Genomic DNA, 5,204 nt, shown 5'->3' with positions numbered 1-5,204 from the left:
TCCCCTGGAAAATAAACATCTCTTTGCCCATCAGAGCTCCGCGTTGCGAACCCTAAAGGTGACCCTCCCAAAGAAAGGAAGAATTATTTTTAAAAGCTCACGGCGGTGGGAGAGGTGCCGTATGAAAAGATGAACTGATTTACAGGAGAGGACGGGGCGCGCATCTCCCTCGTTAGCATTCGCCCCATTCCCCACGGCAACGGGGAATAATAATAATACCTTAATACCTCCCAGCGGGGCTCAAAGGAGCTGGAAAAATAGGATTTAGGGTGTGAGCTTGGGGAAAAAAAACCCAAACCCCGCGCTGCAGCTGAACCCGCGGAGAAAAGTTGAAGCTGAATTTTATGTCGCGGTGTTATTGATTGGGATGTTAACAAACCCGGAGCGCGGGGAGCGGAGGGAGGTTGGACAGCAGCCAGCTGCCGCTGCCGGTCCAGGCCTGGAAGGATGCCTGCTCAGATACGGCAAAAACCGCTCCCGTGCCTCGGTCTTCCCAGGGCTTCTTCAAAAACATTAATTAAGACTCGCAGGCTGAGTAAAGTACAGAGAATTAGCTCTATTTTGCATATGCAGAATTGAGGTGTGGGGAGGAGAAGCACCTTAATGAGGGTGGCCCGGGGAGTCCACCGAGAACTGAGCCCCATCTTCACGGTCTGAGCCCTCCTCTTTGACCGTGCCTCATCTGGTCCTCTCCTTAATCAAATCAATCCTACCTCGTTCATTAATGAAACGCAACAATTCATAGCAAATATTATAGATTGGTGGAACAAATGGCACCTTTTCCAAAAAGTGGAAAAGACAGGAGACATGCCAACACGCGCCGGTTGGTGCAGGGACCGGAGAGATGAGCAGAGCACCAGTCTGCCATGGGAGGTCTGGCAAAGGAAATCATTATATCCAAGGAAAAGTCTCCCTTCTTGTCTCGAGGGATGGCTGCCTGCAGAGATGCACCAAAGTGCAGGGTTCCCCCCACTTTTTGAGACTAGAGCAGGCGTTTTATGGGTGAAGAATCCGAGAAGGGCCCTACTGGGTTTGGTGGATCAGCTCTGAATTTACACCAGCCCCGTGGAGCATGGGCTAAGCTTGCTGCTGGCTTGGAGCATCACACCAGAGAGTAGAGAAATCCCTAGCTAGACCCTTCTGCATGACTTAATTTATCAAAAAGTAATAAAATGTGCTTTGACTCTTTGATAGAGGGGAAGAGCGAGGCTTACACGTCACCCAAGTCCCTCTGCTCGTGGTAGGGTGGGATTCACCTCTCCAAACTTCAGCTGTTTTGTTGCCCAGTGCCAAGACCTGCTCCGAGGTGTCTCTGAAGCCGGCAGCTCTTTGGGGGCACCAAGGAAAGACTCGGACTGCACAGGCACCCCACGGTCACAGCTCCCCCACCCCAAAGGCATGGCCTCATGGCCAAGGCTACTGCACAGGTTTGTTTATTTATTAGTAAATACATAGCTAAATTCTACAATTTATCCCAAAGGATCTGCACATCTGCTCTGGTCCTGGCCGGGGTGAATGAGAGATGGGAAACAGAGTGGTCCAGCTTTTTCGGGTCGGGGATCGGACATTTTTTGTTCATTAACCTGCGCTGCCTCAGCAGCTCAGCTTGATGCTTTATTCGGTTTCAGCTCCGCGGTCACCGAAGCCAGGGTCTTGCAGGTCCCAAGGTACCCCCAAGGCAGCTCTTTCCACCTTCCCCCATGTCCAGGGTCTCCCTGGACTTCACCCACCTGCAGCTCCACACCTCCGAAGGGATGTCTGACCCTGGAAAGTAACCGGAGACCATCTCACCATGGCAGAAAGCCGCCTTCTGTAGCCGTGGCTGCTCTGGAGGGCAGCTGAGGTCAGCCAGCACGCTGTTGTTTGACGAGAGAGCTCTCCTCATTCTCACCCAACGCAAAGGCACTTCACCGCTGAATTTCTGAAGCTGTAACAAACCCAGTCCTAGTCCCCGGCTGCCTCTCACGGCCATCAGCAAGTCCTGGAGTGAGAGCATAAATGCACTTGTTCTGCCTTTCTGAGTGCAAGGAAACTGTCTCAACAAAGAGGATGAAATATTTCTCGTGGCTTTCTGTAAATGAAGGGAGAGAAAGCAGGGCAGGCGGCACGGCAGCTACTCGAACCACTCCACCCGGCGATTTGTAGCCTACAAGAGCTTTGCGGGACCGCTGGGACAAGGCTTTTCTGCCGTGGATGAACCCGCTTCTTTATCATCTCTGCCCAGATTTCCCTTTCTGCTCTTCCAGCTCCTGGTTTCCTAATAAATAGCGGCCGGGTCTGTGAGGGGTGAGCAAGAACAGTGCCCCAGGGCCTCTTGCTTTGCTCTCCGTTGTACCCCCAAAATCCATGTCCCTCTCTGCGATGGGTTTTTGTGTTGCCAGCAGCAGTGGGATGCAAGGGACCACCACCGCCAACCTCAAATATCAGGAGTTGTGTTATTGGGGTTGCCTTGGACCTCATTTTCAATAAGGCAGAGATTTGGGCGTGATGGAGCCGCTTCGCCGTCCTCCACCAAACTGATGTTCACCCCGAAGAACCTCTTTTCAAAGTCCCCTTCTGCACTTGAAATGGAGGCCAAGAAAATGTCCCAACCGTCGTCACATCATCTCAAATCACTGCTCGGTTTTTTTTTTTTCCACTTCGAGCGACCAGCATCAGCTCTCGTCCTATGTTTTATACATGGTCAGCAAGAGACAATCTCTTTTATAATAGGGCAGGAGCACATCCAATTAAACTGGCAAACAATATTACATTTTCCTATTACTTTGCAGAGAACATCCTTTCTGGTAAAGAGAAGCCCAGAGGTTATAGAAATTTTAAGGATTTCTTTTTCAAACTCTTACATGGCTGAATCTATGATCTCAATTTGAATTAGCTGGTACCTGCAGTTTGGGCTGTTTGTTGTTAGATGTCACCAGCGATGGTGATACCAGAAAGGCTGTAACACAATAGACTCAAAAGGACGAGAGGTCAAGGGCAATAAAGTTTAAAATACAATCTCTTCTTGCTCGGAGATATTTTTGCACATATATATATCCTGAAAAGAAAACTCAGAAGAATTATGCTTTCAAATGCAGCCTGAAGAAAGTCACAGGGAAAAAGGCAATATATTTTCTAATGAATTCGTTTAAGCAACTCAGGTGATATTGTTGATTTGCTGCTCCCTGGATTGTAATTTATTAGAAATTGCTTCTGATGTTTACAGGATGCATAAAGAGTAGTTCAATGTAAATAAGGTGCTGCTGTATGTTTAAGTGTCCCTTCTGGTGAATTAAATAACTTTCTGAAAAGACTTCTTGCATATATTTATTCCACTTCCTACTTCAATGTCATCTTGGCTCAGTTAACCGGAGGAGAAAAACCAGATCGCACGTGAATATTTTACCACTCTTGACGGACCCGCGCTTTGACGTGGTTTGGAAAACCAAATCGCCCTGTGTGCTCCGCTTCCCTACTCACCCCCTTAACCTTATCGCCCCAGGGACCCGGGCGCTGCTTTTTTCTGGGGTGAGATGCCACCGTGTGAAGCAGAAATGGTCCCTCCCTTCCCTCGACCCCTGCGCCAGCGCGAAAGTGCTGAGCCCAGTAGACAGAGCACGAGATATTATTCAAGAGTCACCTTTTCAGAGGAGGGATTTGCCTCATATGAGGCTTGCTTTCAATGTAGAAATAAATCTGAAAATCTATATACAACTGTCTCCAATTGATCAGACAAATCTTGCATAGCCAAGGCTAATCAGAAGGAGTTGTAATGCACAGATTCCTTAAAGCATCTTAAAATTAATGGCAGGATCTATCCCAGAGCTATAATTTTTTTTCAGAGTGCTTAAAGGGGGCGATGCAGACATAATTCAGCCGGATCGAACAGTCTAATCTGAGATTTACATGATAGGTAATGCTTACTTCTCCGGTAATCAATTCTTGCAGTGCAAGAAGGAGCTCTGAAACGCGCAGCCTTGGTGTGAAGTACATTAATTCTAACAGGTTTATCCCTCCGCCGTTTGTTTGCTGCGTGCGATTTCGCATCGCACCCCTCACAGACAAACCCAATAAAGCAGGTCTGTTTGTTTAACCGATTTACAGCCAAACTTTAAATACCAGCACTTGCTTCTACTATTAACCGTGCCCTCCCGTTAATGCAGAAACACCTTGCAACCCCCTAGCCAGCTTTTATAGCACAGCGTCCCATGTTTTCTCCCAGCAACGGTGCCAGTTTCCTCGAGCAAGCTCTTGGTCTGGTCTGCTGTATACTGTGATCACCCTCCTCTCGGCACCGAGGCTCAGCACAAGCCATGTATCCCTTACGGTCTTCGAAACAGATTTTTTTCACTCATTTTTCCAGTGTCACCGCAATATTTCAGAAAGCCCTTTAGCAAGCCTGAAATCCCCCCTTCTTCAGGGCAGCACGTGCTTAATTTTATCCTCGTGCTTCACTTGCCGTGAAGGATTTGGGCACGTACGGGAAGCTGAATTTGCTGGGGCTGGTCTCCCATGCTGCAAGCCCACCGTGCTCGCTGCCCAGCCCAGATGCAAATCCATGAAGGTATTTATGCCTCCACCATGGATCCTAGCACACGGGAGCAGAAATTTAACTGCATGCCACGTAAGCCTCACTCTGGAGATGTAGGTGGCACATTTTGTGCTCCTCCATGGGACTAGACTTTGGTGGTCACCCACATAAACAAGTGAATTTTTAAGCATCTCAGGCTCCCGGTTATGGTGTTACTTGGTGGTGGTGAGTGTCTCAGCACCTCCTGACCTTGAAGTGTTTGGGTTTTAAAAAATAAGTGTTCGTTCTAGCTGTGCTGTCTTCATTCAAGGTGATTTAAAACCCTTCCTCCTGACGCCAGATATGGTCAGGAGGTTTTAATCCGTACTGGCAGTGTAAAAGGGACTTAAAGGAGGAGTAAGCCAGGGCTGAATCCAGCTGTGACCACAGCCTCGTCTGTGGGGGTTATAGCAGTGCTGACACTGGGCCCACATGGGGCAGGGAGATGGAAACACCTTTCTTACCCCGAGGCTGGACCACGGTCACTAGCTCATGGGAAAGGTTCTTTATATTTCATATTTTAATGAGTACATTCACAGAATCGTTGAATCACAGAATGGTTTGGGTTGGAAGGGACCTTTGAAGGCCATCTAGCCCAACCCCCCTGCCGTGGGCAGGGACATCTGCAACTAGAGCAGGTTGCTCAGAGCCCCGT

Source organism: Pygoscelis adeliae, unplaced genomic scaffold (assembly GCF_000699105.1).
Source record: "Pygoscelis adeliae isolate BGI_AS28 unplaced genomic scaffold, ASM69910v1 Scaffold121, whole genome shotgun sequence".
Taxonomy (NCBI): Eukaryota; Metazoa; Chordata; class Aves; order Sphenisciformes; family Spheniscidae; genus Pygoscelis; species Pygoscelis adeliae.
This window is presented reverse-complemented; position numbering follows the sequence as displayed.